Here is a 17993-nt window from a genome sequence, read left to right on the forward strand (position 1 = left end):
GAAAATCTTCACCAGTGTGATCAACAGCAGTAGCATAATTTAAGGCTGATACTTTGTTTCAAGTTTCCGGGTAAAATTTATTATGAGCTACATACATAAACATAGCACACACAGCTCTTTCCTGCTCGTAGTAACTAATATTCAGTAGGAGTACAATCACTAAAACTCCCTTTCCTTTTTAATGTGTCAGTGATTAGCGTTTTAAAGTCCTTTTGGACTGTTAGTAAATTCTATATTGCTGAATATTACTCGTGTTAAAATCTTAAATTGGTGACTCCATAGCTCTTATTCAAATAGCAGGCTTTCTCTGCGGATAGTTTGATTTTTTTTTTTAAATCGTGGTTGTTGGCAAGACAGTTTGTCTGGAAAAGACAAGAGTTTATATGTAGGAATGTAAATACCTCAGCCGTCCTTCAGCCGAGTGCTAGAATCTAACAAGTAAGCATGGAATTTGACACCTGGAGTGATCACGCAGCTATCATGCAGTGACGTCAGGGTGAGTCACTATGTGTACTCCAGACAGATAAGAAGCTGCTTAAAGGCTCCAATTATCGCCCATTGCGTGTAGGTGTCTAAGCTGCTGTAAAAGGTACGTATCAAGCTCAAACGAGATAGTTCTGTGCTTCTGAAGCTTCTTCTTCTACTCCCAACGCCGTCAGTGGCGGTTTCTCACCGCTTACGTTAACCAGTTCTCCGAGCGCATTGCTGACATAATAGAGAAATCCGTTAGTATGTTGATTGTGTTGAAGAGCTGCCTTCACCTTTTACTGACTTAAGAGTCAAATTTTAACGTTCAAGCTTTTGTCAGCTACCACGTTGGTTGGTTTGGGATTGCATATTTGATGGGCCCGTTCAAGATCACCAATAACGAAACCGAATGTGACTATTGATTCAAGTTAAGGTACATACTGTTCAGGTCCTTCTATGGTACAACGGACATACTATTTAGGCCGGGGTTCATATACCCTTTCGACTATCCAGATTTAGATACGTCGTGATTTTCTTAAATCGATTAAGACGAATGCTGGGATGTTTCCATGATGAATAACGCTGGTGGTTTCCACTCTCATCTTTCTACGTATACGTCTATTTTTCGTAAGCCACCTTATGTTGCATGATGAAGGTAGTTCTCGTATCACCATAATTTCCCTCACTGCCCTGTCCCATTCGTGAATTCTGCATGAGAACAATGACAGTTGGTAAAGCTCCATAGAAGTTCTAATTTCTCTAATCATGGTCCTTTAGTGAGACTTAAGTGGGAGAAAATAACATATTCACCGATTCTTTCTGGAACGTAAGCTCTCTAATACAATAGTAGTCCTTTCCGTGATATACAGCGCTTGTCTCGTAGCGTCTGTCACCGGAGTATGTTGAATATCTCCTTAAGGTTTGGGGTGCAGTACTGATCCGATACACTATTTTAATCTAACAGCAAGCTTTAATCTCCATAGCACTCTCACACTGGTTATAAGATCTCGTGGCATAAGAGATTGGCTTTCTTTGGATCTTCTCCTCTATGTCTTCTATTATTCCAGTCTAGTGTATGGTGTCTATATAGGACACGGATATTACTTACGAGCTTTAATGCGACACTTTAAGGTCAGTAAGTACCACGTTAAGATTACCTTCCTTGAAAAATGAATAAAGCCCAAATTTACAAAAGACAGGGCGATTCTTCTTAGTTATGGTTCTACGGACACCCATACCTGTCTAACACAACGTAATATATAGTATAATATGTGCAATACTTTAGTATTGCCCACTGGTTACCCTTACTGTTGCTGAATCCAACTTGAGTCCCCAAAATAAAACTCATTACTTGCCTAATAAGCCACACAAAAACCCAGACTTATGTTTTAATCCATGAAGTTGTTATATTTCGTTGAAATGGCCTTGCAACACCACAGTATCGCAAAACCAGTAAATCAGATGTCGATCACACGCCGTCTTGAAGCTCTCGAGATAACTTACCGTCTGTGATCTGAAAATAATTTTCTAATCCAAAGAGTGATTCTTTGTGAACTTCTACTACGAGCAGAAAGGGTTTTGATTGAGAAGCTGGTTTGGATTAGCCACGAGAATATTTAGTTTAATTACTTCCACGAAGATACTGTGCTACACCTCACGGGTGCTTGCTTCTACCATCTGATAAAATTAGTACTTAGGTTCCCGAATGAATTGTTCACTCTGCATCGGTGTGTGCGCTGATATGAAACTTCCTGGCTTGTGTCGGATCGGGACTCTAACGCAGGACCTTTGTTTTTCCTGGACAAATTCTCTACCAACTGAGCTAACCGAGCGAGACTCACAACCAGTCCTCACAGCTTTATTTCCGCCATTGCCTCATCTCCTACCTTTCGAACTTCAGAGAAGTTCTCCCGTATACTTTCTTGCCATGTAACATGGCCTGTTACACAGTTAAGCGATTGTGTGCAGGTGCAAGACATGTCCCCACCAGATCCCTACGCTAGTTTCTCGCTATAGCCCTCGCACATCAGCTATATTGCAGAATGGTACCACCCCAAGTTTCGAAGTATTTTACGAAATGTGGTAGTGATGAAGTACCACGCACCATTTGCTTTAAAAAATTAAAAACGGGAGAAGCCACAACAAACTTGAAACATCACTTGAAGGAGGAAAAACATCTACAGTGTTCTTTGGAAGAGAAAGTAAATTTGATTCATATACTTATAATTTTTTTGACGTGCTATGAATTTGGGATAATAAATGGACTCTCAATTTTGTGACTGCTTCAGGGTGAAAAATTGTTAACATCGAAAACTGACGATATAGGGAAGTCATCTACTTCTGACCTTTCGCTCTCGCTGTCGCCGCGACCTATTCTTCCACCTCCTCAGTCTTTGGTGGAGACCATGTGACCGATTAATGCCACAGCCTAATTCCCGTATGGATTGTGATCACCTACTCCTTCTCATTCATCAGAATTTTTCAAGCTTTCTTCGAACTCTAGGTTTATTACTGCAAGTAACTGTAATAAAAATTGAAAAACTGTTATTTCAGGAAGCGATTATACTGAGTGGTTTTAACTGTCACGTTAGAGTCCAAAAGAACAGATGTAATCGAAAATAGGTTGTATCAGGGATAACCTACATCCCTACTTACACTTCTGCCCCTGGGGTAAAGCGGGCAACTTTACTTAGCTCACTGACATAGTCACCAACGTCAGTTAAAATGGAGCACACCTTAAAATATTACTGTCTCTGTAAATATTTTCGTTTATTACTGACCAGTTAGTTGATATATACACTCTAAGACAAAAAAGAGGGAAAAAAGCGATGCACCATGAAAGAATTATCCGAATGGGACGGAAATCGCTGTTCAGAGCGCCTCCAGACATGTCTTTGGCCTAGTATAGAATTGTTCTCATTGATGAGTCTCGTTCTGAATTGAACCCTGATGACCATTGAAGACGTGTCTGGAGATGCCAACCAGACTGTTGCCCGCCATACGGGCCGAGAGCCATGGTCGTTGGTTGCCATCCGAGGCACCCTGACAGCACGGGAGTACGCCCAATTTTGTTGCCCTTTATGGCAAGATAACGACCACCTGCCAAAGGCGATGGTTTCTACTGCTTGTTTTCGTACTTGAAAACTCTTAGCTTTGCCAACAAGGTCGCCGGATCTCTCACCAACTGAAGACGTTCGGAGCATTGCGGGAATGGACCTCCAACCAGCTCGGGATTTTGACGATCTAACGCACCAATTGGACAGAATTTGACACGAGATCCCTCAAGACGACATCCAACAACTCTATCAGTGCCAAGCCAAATAGCTGCTTGCACAGAAGCCACAGGTGAACCAACGTATTATTGACTTGCTCTGTTTATGATACTCTTTCTTCTGAATAAATCATTCAATTATTTTCTTAAAATGTAATCATTCAATGTTCTTTCGTTGCTTCTACCTACACATGCGGGCTAATCTCAGGAACTTTTTTTTCAATCATCGCTCTTGTGACTGGTTTGAACCGGGCCCCCACGAATTCCTCTCCTGTGGCAACCTCTTCATCTCAGAGTAGTACTTGCAACTTTAGTTGTCCGTTATTTCCTGGGTGTATTCCAATTTCTTCCTTCCTCTATAGTTTCACCCTCTACAGCTTCCTCTATTCCACGATGTCTTAACACATGCCCTATCATCGTGCCCCTTCTTCTTGTAAATCTTTTCCACATACTTCTTTCCTTGCCAATTCTTCGGGGAACATCCGCATTCCATACCTTACCAGTCCACATTGTTTTCAACCCCTTTTGTAGCTCCACACCTCAAGTGCTTCGACTCCTATCTGGTTTCACTACCATACAATGATGTGTACTCCAAACGTACATTGTGAGAAATTTCTTCCTCATATTAAGGCCTTTGTTTGGTACTTGTAAACTTATCTTGGCCAGGAATGCCCTTTCCACCAGTGCTAGTCTGCTTTTTACATCCACCTTGGTCCATCTGTCATGGGTTATCATACTGCCTAGATAGTAGAATTCCTTAACTTCATTCGATTCGTGACCACCTGCCCCGATGTTAAGTTTCTCGCTGTTCTCATTTCTGCTACTATTCATTACTTTCGACTTTCTTCGATTTACTATAAAGTCCATTTATGAAGTCCATATTCCGTACTCATTAGAATACTCCTTCCATTCCTCAGATCCTGTAATTCTTCTTCACTTTCACTGAGCTTAGCAATGCTATCAGCGAATCCCATCATTGATATGATTTCACCTTGAAATTTAATTCCACTCTTGAACCTTTTTTTATTTCTGTCATTTTTTCTTCGATGTATTGACTGAACAGTAGTGGCGAAAGACTACATCCCCGTCTTACACCTTTTTTAATACCAGCTCTTCGTTCTTCATCTTCCACTCTTATTATTTCTTCGTGGCTCTTGTAGATATTGTGTATTACTGGTCTGTCCCTATAGCTTACCCCTATTTTACTGAGAATTTCGAACATCTTGCACCATTTGACATTGTTGAACGCTTCTTCCAGGTAGACAAATCCTATGAACCTGTCTAGATTGTTCTTTAGTCTTGCTTCCAACACCAACTGCAACTGTAACACCCCACCCGTCACTTATCTGGTGTTGGGGTCTGTTCACCCCAGCTAATTGACTAACAGATCAACAGAGAGTGCAAAACTGCCGCAATAAAGGATAACACAAAAAAAGTAATAAGGCACAGTGACTCCTGATTGAACTGCGGTTGCAGTGTTGACATTAATTGATTCAGAATTGATCACTTTTAATTAAAAAGGGGTGCACATTGATGTTATATTCAGCTATTGAACACCAGATGCAAATGTTGACTTTAAAATTAATTAAGAAAGTGACTCAGGATTTCAATTACTTGATTGAAAACAGATGCAGTCGATTAGCACAAATTTATTTTAACTCCCGACCTTCAATCATCACATTACAAGACTCTCCTATCAGGCAGTGGTCATAAATTGCGTTTAGCTGGAGTAAAGCGCGCTAGATCAAAATTAATTCCTATCGACTGACCCAGGCGTAATGCGAAGTGTGAGAAGAATTCCCCAATACACGGCCCATGAAACCCTTGTGGAAACTTTGACCACGTGATCCAACAAATTAATCAGCCGGAGCGGGCACAATATCACCGAATACAGCGTGGCGGAGTTGCGTCGTTGTGTGGACGTCGGCCGACCTCGTGGTGCTGCAAGGCTGCGCTCGTCTATTCACTCCTAGCTATCTTGCTCAGTACATAGCTGAACCAAAACTTTCTAAGCTCAATCGTTCCGTTTGCTAAGTCCTGAGATGGTCACTCTTTCTCAGGCAAGCTGAGTAAAGAACGCCATGTCCGCACTCTAGGCAAGCTGGGAACGGAAGACCCCTAAGGAGACTTCTCCCAGTCCACTTTTCGCCTCGGTTTCCCCTCCAGCAAAATCACTTACGCCTATCGCAGCACAAGTTGCGTTAATTATGCATTGCTTCCCAGTGCCGACGAATGCCTACTCTGGGAAGTGAACAAATTCCCACAAAATTTCCCTTCCTCTCAACTTCTACTATTTAGCTCCTTCCAGGCCATCTATCAAGGTTAGTATCTGCACAAAACACTAATTTTTCCGGAATTCAGGAGAGTACTTCAGATTCCTTGGTCCTACGTTCCCATCGGAGGCCAGCGTATTTCATTCTGTCACTCTTCACCTGATTTACTTCAGACTCTGTGGACCGTGAATTCAGCGTGAAGTTGCTATAGTCACGAACACGCATATTTTGGGCTCTGTTGACCGCTCCACCGTAGCTTTGCACAGCTTTCTCGCACGTTTCACTGAAAACAGGACGACAGACATTTATCAACAGGCTTACAAGTTCTCCGTCTGCTTCCCGGTACACCAGCAAGGGGCCAACCACCCACTCACTGTCACTCATCTTAAGGCAGCTGGAGACCGCGCCCCGTTACCGCTTTCTCAGAGCTTGAGCTGCCCTAAGCTGTCTATTGTCGCTTCCCTTTGTCGCTCCACAGCCGGCCACATTCAACTCTGTCTACTTCCCTGGGATAAACTAGCCTCCGGTAAATCGATGCGTTTCCTCAAAGTTTTCATGTCATGTGAATCACTTTACATCACCCGACATTAATTATTCCAATACGTCCATACCCTCTACAAGATGCATTGTGCCTTGTCAGTCATTTTTGTTCAGCCGTACTGTTCGCTCAACTTGAGTTAGCTGATCTTTAATGACTTCATGTAAGGGGCATAGTTCTTGCCATCTTACACCACGTCAGAACTGCCTCTCTGATGCCTTCACCTTCCCTAAATTATAACTGATAATTACCTAACACATCCTCGGTTTTCTTCTCCATTGATCTGTATATTATTCTTGTCAGTGATTTAGAAGCATGAACTGTTAAGCTGATTGTGCTATAATTCTCGCACTTGTCGGCTCTTGCTATCTTCTGAATTGTATGGATATTGATTTTTTCAGAACGTCTGATGGTATTTCGTCAGACTCATACATCCTACACACCAACATAAGTAGTCATTTTGTTGCCACTTCCCCCAATGATTTTAGGAATTCTGAAGGAATGATATCTGTCCCTTCTGCCTTATTCCATCATCCCCTATCTGTTCTATATCTACTCCCGTTTATTCATACAAGTGTTTCCTCTTACAGAGACCTTCAATGTACCCTTTTCATCTATCTGCTCTCTCTTCGGCATGTAGCAATCTAACCCTTACTTTTAATTTCACGAAGTCTGTTTTGACGTTTCCATATTCTGAGTCAGTCCCTCTGGCAATGATTTCATTTTCATTTTCTTCACATTTTCCATGCAGCCATTGCGCCTTAGCTTCCCTGGGTCTTCCTACTTACTTCATTCCTAAGTGAATTGTATTTCTGTATTCCTGACGTTTCGATATATCCTTCTTTCATCGACCAAGTGAAGTATTTCTTCTGTTACCCTTGGTTTATATGCAGTTACCTGCTTTGTACCTGTGTTTTGCTATCCAGCTTCTGTGATTGGCCTTTTTGGAGATGTACATTCCTCTTTGGTTCTTCTACTGAACTGCCTATTAAGCTATTTCTTATCGCAGTTTCTATAGCCCCCCTTCTTGTGGGTCTTGAACAGGGTATTCGCTATTACTAAATGAAAATTATTGCAGAACTCAATTAGTCCTTCTCCTCTCTCAATGCTAGTACCAAGACTGTGTTCTCCAGCAATCCATTCTACTGCTTTCTCTGCATCCGCATTTCAACCCCTCATGACTATTAGATTATCATCTGCCTGTACGTACTGAATTTCCCATTCAATATCTTCATACACTTTTTCTATATCTTCATCTTCTGCTTTCGACGTCGGCCTGTATATCTGAACTGTCGTTGTCGGTGGTTTGGTGTCGATTCTGATGAAAAAAAAAAAAAACATTACTGAACTGTTCAGAATAACTCACTCTGTGCGCTACCTTCGCAGACATAACGAATCCTACTGACGTTATAACATTTTCTGCTGCTGTTGACATTACCCTATACTCATCTGACCAGAAATCCTTGTCTTCCTTCCATTTCACTTCACTGATCCACACGGTATCTAGATTCAGCCTTAGCATATCCCTTTAAAGATTTCCTAGCATCCCTAACACGTTCAAACCTCTGACATTCCACTCCGCTACTCGCAGAACATTATTCTATCGTTGCTTATTCAGTCTGTTTCTCATGGTCACCTCCTAGTTGGCAGTCCCTCCCCGAGACCCGAAGGGGGGGGGGGGGGTGGGGGGGGGGGGGGTCTAGTCCGGGATCTATTGCCAATGGGGAGATCATCATGATACTTTTTCAATTACAGTCCACATGTCTTGTGGGTAGACATTATGTATCTTTAATGCAATGATTTCCATTGTCTTCTGCATCCTCATGCCGTTGATCACTGCCGATTCTTCCGCCTTTAGGCACAGTTTCCCGCTCCAAAGCCACGAAAATGCCCTGAACCTCTATTATCTCCTGCGCCCTCTTTAACAAGGCCAAGGCCGTTGGCTGAATGAGGGTGACTCCCTATGCTGGGAGTCTTCATCTGCCATTATCGATGATTTTGATTCAAAATGGCCGGCTTCGAGCCCAGAACCAGCGACGTTTGGATTATAAATTAAAGATGGTACACCCAGACCATTGGTTCAATTACCTTGATGAACTACTGTAGTTATTTTGGTCCGGTATTGACTGATTCAGTAGACTGAGTCGTGAGAAAGGTTCGTGTATACAGTTTATAAATATTGCGTGAAAACTGGCTAAACTGAGATCAGTTAAAGCCGCCCGCCGTTGTGAAAACAATGGCATCTAACGGTACAGCCACTGCAGCTCCAGACACACACCAAGCGTGTGTCTGACTAGCAACCATTCCTCGACGGGTGATGCTGATATCGTCTGGTCGGTGGTCAGTGGTCCTAAAGTTCTGGCTGATCATTGTATTCTTTGTGCAGTCGAATCAATCTTTTTGGACCACACTGTCTTATTATGTAGGCATGTAGCAGTTACAGCCTTTCATTCGGCCAGTTGGGTAGTCTTCTGGCGATATTTTTATACTGGCATAAGCTGTCGTCAGCACACCAGTCGGCAAAGATGAAGTGTGAAGATCGATTACTATGCGCTGGATCAAGCATGCCTGTCACGAGAGAGGCCAGAGACACGCTCACAAGCAACACGCCGACAACGCCCTTTCGACTGCATGTATTTAGGCCTCTGCCACTGACCAGATAGTCTCACAAAATCGTCTAGTTTTATCTCCAGGTTGGCGTCGGTCAGTTTAATCGCAAGGCGGGTTTAGTTCGTCACAGGCTACGACAGTACATACCGACGAGATTAGTGACTATAGCGGCACCAGTTACCTCAATCAGAACTGAACTATACTACTAAAGTTTGTAATAGAAAGATTACCAGTGAAAATTCCTGGCAGATTAAAACTGTGTGCAGGACCGAGGTTCGAACTCGGGACCTTTGCCTTTCGCAGGCAAGTGCTCTACCATCTGAGCTAACAACTCACGCCCCGTCCTCACAGCTTCGCTTCTGCCAGTATCTCGTCTCCTACCTTCCAAACTTTACAGAAGCTCTCCTGCGAACCCTGCAGAACTAGCAGATTTTGCAGATACTGGCAGAAGTGAAGCTGTGAGGACGGGGCCTGAGTCGTGCTTGGGTAGCTCAGTTGGTAGAGCACTTGCCCGCGAAAGGTAAAGGTCCCGAGTTCGAGTCTCGGTCTGGCACACAGTTTTAATCTGCCAGGAAGTTTCATATGAGCGCAGACTCCGCTGCAGAGTGAAAATCTCATTCAAGATTGCCAGTATTTGCGTTACATCAATCTGCAAGAGGACTATTACTGATGAGCTTGTACTACAAAACATGGACTCTATTTAAGTTAAGTAAATGTTTCGAGTTCATATAAATAAAGAACCTATTAACCCAGGTGCGCATTTGTGTTGTAGAAAGAGGACACCGGCCACCCATAACAACATTCTCTCCCTGGCTTCCTTGCAGATCAAGGTTCGACACTTTTTGCCTTACCAAATGTATGGAGCACTGCAGTTTGACTGCATCGGTTGTAGATAAGAAGTCGATATATTTGTTTGGCTAATGTCAAATCTTTTCTTCAATCACTTTATCCATTCTGAGGTTCTCTATCATACTTGTTGCCTTGTAGCAGCGCCTTCGTGGAAGCATTGGACAGTATTAAAGTGTTGCCCAGAGATCGCCCGATTGCAACGACCACAATCTTCGGGGGTAGGGTGGGGGGCGGGGGTCTTGGAGCTTCTTCCTTGATCCCAGTTGTCACTGATACTATTATAGCGACTCCAACTAAGTGATTACCTGTTGTGGTAGTGAACTCCACTCTCTAGAAATTGAAATGAGGTGGCCCCACGGTGGGCGCCAAAAATTGTTGTAGTGGACTCAAGATAAATTGTTTTGTCTGCTATCGGATGTGCAATGACGAGCAGATGACTGATAAGATTGTCTCACGTTGGAAGCCAACAGTTAATTGATATTAGTAATTAAATAACAGAAAACACAAAGGGTACAACATTAAGGAGTTCATTTATGAAAGTAAAAGATTGTTTACATGAATCACCATTAAAGAAATGTATTTATTTTCAAGTTGTTTGGTCAAAACAAAACAAAATTATGAATCTCAAGGCCGATTTGACTGGGCGTGGACACGGCTCATTATCAAGAGGAAGTAGGAGGGAACGAATCACCTCACCATTCTTCATTATTGCTCGGCGCTCATTGCTGTCGACGGCAGGCGCTGCGTCGGCGATGCGCGGCGTCTCGGGGCAGTGCGGTGCGAGCCGGCAGCCCTCACCGGCGGGTCCCAGCTGCGCTCTCCGCGGTGTCCGCCGGTTGTTGGTTGCGTGGCAGAAGATGTGCCATCGCGGCGTTGGAAGTAGAGTGTTGGAGATGGGTTGAAGAGCCCCCATGTCCTCTCGCTTCCGCGGTGTCTCCACGACTCCCATTGTTCTTCTCCTTCCCATCTCTTAGCTCAACTCCTCTTCCCAAACATTGTTGCTTTCGGCGTTGTCATTGGCGGACGAAATTTTTAATGTAGCCCAATGACAGATCGCCGTTTCATCGCCACACCTCTCCGCGCAGGGTGGAAATTTTCTATCTGGCGTGGGCAGACGTGTAACTTGTGAATTGGCAACATACTCGCGGTTTCACATTCCGAAGAATGCTGGCCTGTTTCACACCCCTCCCTGCGCCAATTCCCCTCTCTTTTGTACGCTCCTTCCTGTGTCCGTGGGGTGCTGGAAATTGTCGGCACATCCCTGCTTTCTAAGGCAGGTAGAACGGTTGCCGCCCGGCCATAAGAACCTCAGATGTTTTCGCGCATAAGTTCTGGACGTTTCGTCTTAATGGCTGCAGGTGCCCATCAGCTCGGGGTGTTGCAAATTGTCGGCACGTCCCTGCTTTCTATGGCAGGTAGAGTGATTCCCGCCTGGCCAGAAGAAACTCAGATGCTTTCGCGCATAAATTTTGGGCGTTGCGTCTTAATGGCTGCAGGTGTCCATCGGCTCCCCATTGTCAGACGGGTCGGCTGTAACGTCTCTCTCCATCGAGGCGGGCGAGGGCATTCGCCCCGGCTTCCCGCAGAGTCCCCGCAGAATGTCCGCTGCCGGGGGCTCGCCCCAGGACGTCCGGTTCGGCAGCTGGCGGCACGCTAGGGGAAAGTCGCCGCGGTCGGACGTATTACACTGTCGTAGCTAACATCAGTCCGTAAGATAAAAAAAGGAAAGCAGCTAAGGTAAACTTGGTCAAGAATGCAACTTCTAATACGAACTCTACCTTGTACGATTTCCCACGCGATCCACCAACAGTTTGTCTGAAATCATGGATACGCCATTTAGTATCATTTCTTTCGACGTGAACTCCAAGTGGCATTCACTGCTGACAGTTCTCCAATATCAAATAAGCCTAAAGCCTCTAAAAAAAAAATCCAGAAAAATCTGAAATAATAAACCAACTTGTATTATTTGGCTGTTTCATTTTTCCAATAATTATATTGTGTAACGTATTTGGAGGGAGGGGGGGGGGGAGAGACATATACGAAATTGCAGCAAGTTAGAAATTGTTAGATAGCTCCAATAGTGTGAAGAACAACTTGATCAAATTTTATACACGCACAAGCCAGAAAGTAATCAAAGATGATATTCTCATGAAATTTCTTTTAACCTCAGAATCAAATTCTTGAAAAATAATTTACTCACGTTTACTCACATCAGGAACGGAGAATAGCATGATGACAAGTAATGCCTCCGAATTTTTATGTGAAAAATCTTAAATACTTTTAAATAAAACAAACGTTATTCACTTTCTATATCTATATTCTTCATATCTACATATTTATTTCTCGACATAGTGTCCCTGGCAATGATGGCATTTCTCCCAAGATACAGAGGAATTAATGACTTTTAGCTGCTACTGGTCGCTGATTTATATTAATGGAGAAAATTGAAATTTGTACCAGGCCAGGATTCGAATCCAGATGTGCTGCTCACCAGGCTGGTGCGCTGACCTCTGAGCCCTCCAGACACAGAGGTCATTGCAGCTGCACGGACTGTCCTACCACGCCTCGCGTCAGGCCCAAATTCTCGCCTTATCCATTCATTACAGACGTATTGCCCCTGTCCCTTATCGTCATTACTCGCGGCGTTTCGCCGATGCCCGTAAGAGTTCCAGCGAGGTCTGCATCTGCACTCAAGGGATCATCGACAGCATCCCCTAAATTTTATATGACTCTCAGGTATTTCGTACTTTTCCGACACAACAGACACCACACATAGACATTTCTCTCAACGAGAGACCAGTTTGTTGATATCGTTGGTGTAGAATGTTTAGCTCTTTTGACGGAACTACAGCCACTATTCATCATTACCAGAGTGAAGTCCTCGAAGATATTATTTAAGTTCTGGAAACGGGGACAGTATGAAGGATAATCGATGACAGTGAAACCAAGGTGCCTGCTTGTTGCAGATATTGCAGCGCTCATGTGAGGTCTGACAGAGGGTGCAGAGGATGCTCCATGTGTGGACGAACTGTTCCAATTCCAAGCTCGATGTTAGCACGCTGTCTCTCACTCACCGACATACTTGCGTTACCCATTGCCATGTTGCACACCACTATTCGGAGCCCTTTAGCGACAGAGGGCTACAAATATGTAGACATGAAAAAAAGACGTAGAATGTTAATCATTTATGTTTTATTTAATAAGCTTTAACAATCTTCACATAAAAAAATCTGAGGCGTTACTTTTCATAAAATAGATGTCCCAGAGGATTTTCCATCATACCTTAATTGCGTGTACGACGTTTCATTTTAATGGCTGTAATTACTAGTGAGGAAATATGTCAGTATTCAAAAATCTACAGCTTCCGGAAAGCTCATAAGATGCTCTGTGCATCTCATTAAAAAATGATTTCTGAATGTATTCTTGTTCTTCGAATGCAGATATAACAATTTGAGATTTTATTTTAATGATATGTATGTAAAATATCAACCCATGTTTAAAACCTCGATGTTCTGACACAAAAATATATATAAATAAAAATCTTCATGTCTGTTTCTTTCGTATAACTTATTTTTCTGGCAATAAAAATGTAAATAATATTTCTTAAAGGTAGTTACAGGATAAATTTCACAATATTTGCACCATAATACTGCATTACCTTTTGCACTTAGTAAACTATTCCACTAAATTGAAGTTTCCTCTTTCTCTCCTAGTTCAGTCGCTGGCACATTGTTTATTGCACCTGTGAACTGTATGACTTCTGATTTATGCTGCAAAAATCAAAGGCTGATTTGCTTAGAACATCTTCCCAAATTATTGTGATGCTGCGATACTTATTTGATGTCAACTGTGCTGCAACAGTGCCTGCAATGACGGTCTCGACTGAGTATGTGTATGCCAACGAGCTCAGAAGACATACCAACACAGCTTTAACTTGCTTTCTTGTGCTTTTTAATTCAGTCTACTAACACATTTTCATGCAGGATTGAAGCGTGTATTGAAATCTTAGTTCAGTGCAAATAACTGTTCTTTAATAAATATGAATTTAAATGCTTTCCTATAGCCAAGGAAAAAATCTAGAAAAGGAGCTAAATGACTGTGAAAAAAGCCTTACTATCGGACGCCAGATAAATCACTCATTTGCCCACTAAATTGTATTAAAAAGAAGCTAGAGTCAGCTCTAAAAGCTGATTTGGAAACGCTAACTGCAACACTGCGTCCGTCACAAACATAAAAAAGGTTAAGGGACTGTTAACGGGAGAGCCTGTTGTTGTCAACAGCAGTTGAAGGAAATACACAACGAAAAGGATGGAGCATTCCAGAGCGCTAGCTGGCACACTGGCCGCTGGTTGTGTAGAAAAATAGCGCTGGTGGAATTTGTGTGAAATGCGCATTGCTAGCCACGACAGACAGTAGCATTCTTGTTAGTATTAAACAAGAAAGGGCACGAAACGGTTGCTGGAAAGCTCACGTTCACTTCTCCTTAACGAGTCTCGAAGGCTAAATGGCACATACGATAATATTTTTAAACACATGACTAAATTCAGTCTGGGGTCCCCCAGAATACTGACACGCTTCCCCGCCCCTTAACCCCCCCCCCCCCCCACACACACACACTCCTCTCGCTCTGTGGAGTCGGCAGTGCTTTTGTTTAAGCAGTTGAGTGTGACTATGGAACCAACAGAAAACCACGGCATATCCGCACAAGGCCATTAAAGGACGTGCAACGTTCTTCACAGTTGTACAGAGGGCTGAATGCAGACACCTCTGCATGAAGTCAGGGTAGCTGTTGGGAAAAAAATGGTTCAAATGGCTCTGAGCACTATGGGACTAAACAGCTATGGTCATCAGTCCCCTAGAACTTAGAACTACTTAAACCTTACTAACCTAAGGACATCACACAACACCCAGTCATCACGAGGCAGAGAAAGAGCTGTTGGGAAACTATGGCGCATTAACTGCGCTAGTAAAACATCGTCAGAGTTCAATCATTTGTTTTCAATGTTTACATGTCGTCGTTCTTCCACACCAGTCAGCCACTGGCCATTCGGCTGATTGTAGGTTTCTAGCTGATATCTGTTCCGTGGTTGCATGCCCAGGCAAGGTTTAGCGGCCCTGGTGCCACTTCGAGCTGCCGACGAGCACGTGTGGCTGTTTCCCAGCAGGAGATGGCCTCGGTGTGGCTGCTGGAGGTCCTCGGTCCCTCTCCAAATTTTATGGTGATCCTTGATGGCCAGTCCGTGATGTACCTGGTTGATTTCTTCCCTACCCTGGCAGGTTCCGGCACCTGGAGGCATCTGAGTGTTGAACAGGAATGTGGCTCCCAAGAGGTCCTGTAGCTGGCTTCTGCATTGAAGTTCACTGCTGACAGCACCCTGCAATGTAATGTTGTTGGAAGACAGTCAGTTTCTCCAGCAGTAGATGGTAGGCACTGAGCACCGTCAAGTTCATCAGGAAGGCCAACACCTTGAGTACCTCTTTGCCTAGTTCATAGATTGTGATGGAGCATCTATATCATAGATTCATTACAGTATCATAACCATGGAATTAAGTGCTATTACTGTGAATGCTATCTAACTCAATGATCAACTCATGATGAGAGCTGTAGAGCTGACCTGAGACTATGACTCAAGGCTCGGTTCATAATGAATGCATCTGTAATCCTTACTCTGTTGTATTCACTTAACAGGCTCATAACTGCTGTGGAGTTGCACACTATGTGCTCTTTTGAAAGTGATAGAATTTCTTGCAACACGTTTATGAGCTAACGAAAATACTTGCCTCACTTCCAATGGTTTTCTGTCGCAGTCGCCTTTCCACTGAAAGTCAGTGTCATAATGTGTCAACAACCTGACACTGTTGTGACATACTGGCTCGTTTCCTGCTTCCTTCTCTGTCTCTATGACTTGAGATTCCCTGTGACAATGTGAGTGTGTTTTAATATTTTTTTCCAATTTCTACCCCTTACTATTCTGCACCGTAACAACTGGAAGAAGTGTGGGTTGCACACTTTCGCAGATGTTCTCTCCACGTCCTGCAATAGGGAACATTGTAAAACAGTGAGCGACAGAACACATTCATTAGAAGTTCATTAGCTTGCATAGTCACATTCATGACAATGACAAAATTGTTACTAGAGGTAGCAGTCTCCTCCAGTTCCACCCTGTCCCGTCAATTAAGTTTATTTTTCTTCCATTTTGATGTTTTGTGGATTACGCTATTACATGAATGTACTATGCTGCAAAATAATAGATACAGCAGCTCTTGAGACCCCTATCTAGCAAAGTTTCAACCCTTGCCACGAATGCATCAGCCCAGCAGGTGCCGTCAGTCTTTTCTCTGGACACCTCTAATATCTGACATAAGAAACATCACGAAAAATGTAGACGTATTGCCGGCCCGGAAGACTTCCATGGACCCACAGGAGACTCGGCCAGAAACGACTGGTGACGTGCATAGTGATCCAGGACACCCTGAGTTGGAGTCTAGTTTCGTGAACATGGCCAGTCTTCTGGTGCTGTAACATGTTTCTGTGACCACCATGAGGCATGACTATGGAAGCTGTGTGTCTTGGAGAGCCGGGATTACTACTTAACCTCACTAATTCCAAGGATGTGAAGAATCTCTATGCAAAATCTTTCAACGTTGAGATGAGCTGCATGGCGATAAGATGTTTCATTGTCGACAGTAAACAGCAGTTAGGTGACCATTGATTATTCTAGCATCTCTTGGGACCATCAAGGAAAATAATATTAAAAAAAAAAAAAAGAAATTGGTCATATGATATGTGAAACGATTCGTGCAAAAGTAAGAAATAAAGTAGATTAGAGAAACAAATTACGAGCCTTTATGTGATGATCGAAATCAAGTACAGCAAATGCGGTGCCAATTGAGAACTGCATTCTTTGTTGTGATATCTGAAAACTTTTTGAGAGGGAAAAATTGTTGGAACTTTTTTACACCTTCAGGTATAGGTGACAGGAATGTTTCAAGGCCATACATAATCCACCAGACAAACGTCCTCTAGCACTCTTTAAGATTCGAAGAATCTGATTTAAATATTGAAAAGATTTTCAGTCGACACCTCCTTTGCCGTACTTGAATTCGGGCATCATTCAAACGTATGTCAAATATTTCTCTAGTCTGATTTATTTCTTACTTTTAGAAGAGTCATTTCAAAAATCATTTGACAGTTATGCTTTCATTTTTTTATTTTCAACTTTTGTTCAGAAAGCTTGAAATTTGTGGCACGTCATTTGCCTTCCTAGTGTCTTCTCTTCTCGAAATGTCCTAAATTTATTTCTTGGTTCGAAGGAAGCCATTTTTCTAAGTTAAACATGAAACCAATGCAGCTTTCCACTGTGTGCTAAATTACCAGAAATTGACTGTTTGATACTTCGTTGCCGGCCGGGGTGGCCGAGCGGTTCTAGGCGCTACAGTCTGGAACAACGCGACCGCTACGGTCGCAGATTCGAATCCTGCCTCGGGCATGGATGTGTGTTGTGTCCTTAGGTTAGTTAAGTTTAAGTAGTACTTAGTTCTAGGGGACTGATGACCTCAGAAGTTAAGTCCTATAGTGTTCAGAGCCATTTGGACCATTTTGATACTTCGTTTGCATAGCTAGCTCCCACTCTTCGTCTGGTTATTAAATTTCGGACAAACACACATTGCGTTATTTATGGGGAGACTTGTTTTTTGGCCACTCTCGCATTTCAACAAAAAACTAAAAATGGTTATCGTTAGAGAGTATCAGAATCCATATAACAAAGAGATCTCGACAAAGAACACCAAGAACCTTGGCAAGTACCCACAGCTGTAAAAAAAAAAAAAAAAAAAAAAAAAAAAAAAAGTTACTAGATTTCAGGCGATTCATCGCCAGTCACACGTAATTGTCCTGGATACTGATGAACTGCAAACTGATTGAGAAGTGAATATTACTGCAGGCGATAAAACGAGAGAGCAGAAGACAGCGACTTTCATTCGT

General features: G+C 43.0%; 1 protein-coding gene across 1 annotated transcript in view; it reads left to right on the forward strand.

The window, feature by feature from the left end:
• The first annotated feature begins 716 nt into the window (after positions 1-716).
• Positions 717-17993, forward strand: part of LOC126354425 (UDP-glucosyltransferase 2-like) — a 62304-nt gene continuing 45027 nt past the window's right edge. The window contains exon 1 of the mRNA XM_050004062.1: positions 717-725. The gene's annotated coding sequence lies outside the window, so the exon portion shown is untranslated. The remainder of the gene's footprint in view (positions 726-17993) is intronic.

Source organism: Schistocerca gregaria, chromosome 3 (genome assembly GCF_023897955.1).
Source record: "Schistocerca gregaria isolate iqSchGreg1 chromosome 3, iqSchGreg1.2, whole genome shotgun sequence".
In the NCBI taxonomy this organism is placed as follows: domain Eukaryota; kingdom Metazoa; phylum Arthropoda; class Insecta; order Orthoptera; family Acrididae; genus Schistocerca; species Schistocerca gregaria.